Source organism: Chaetura pelagica, unplaced genomic scaffold, assembly GCF_000747805.2.
Source record: "Chaetura pelagica isolate M959 unplaced genomic scaffold, ChaPel_1.0 scaffold286, whole genome shotgun sequence".
Classification (NCBI taxonomy): domain Eukaryota; kingdom Metazoa; phylum Chordata; class Aves; order Apodiformes; family Apodidae; genus Chaetura; species Chaetura pelagica.
In genome coordinates this window covers 397,734-398,141 of record NW_009953573.1, presented here as the reverse complement: position 1 = coordinate 398,141, position 408 = coordinate 397,734, and positions in this window count along the sequence as shown.

The following is a 408-nucleotide window of genomic DNA, read 5'->3' as shown; positions in this document are numbered from 1 at the left end:
CCCCCTCCGGCCACAGCTTTTGTCAAGCGAACAGCAAGATTTGGCTCTTCCTGGGGGGCTGGGGCAGGGACTTGGTTCCCTCCTGGCAGAGGAGTTACTGGGACGTGCGTCTTGCGACTGGTTGAGAGGACTAGAGCTGCCGGAGCTCGGGCAGCGGGCTGAGCCCCCCGGGGGGCTGGGGGAGCACCGGGCAGCGGGGTGTCTTGCACCCACCGCCTCCTCGGAGGGAACAAGCAGCACTGGGCCTTGCCCACCACCTTCTTGCTGTCCCTTCAGCGCCGGGTGCTGGTGAGGCCGGGCTGCTGGGGCAGAGCTGCTGGGTGACGCCGTGTCCTCGGCTCGCTCTGGCTCAGCCTCCCTCGCTCCTCGGGGCGGTGAGGCAGGGGCCAACCCCGGCCGCGCGGGCGT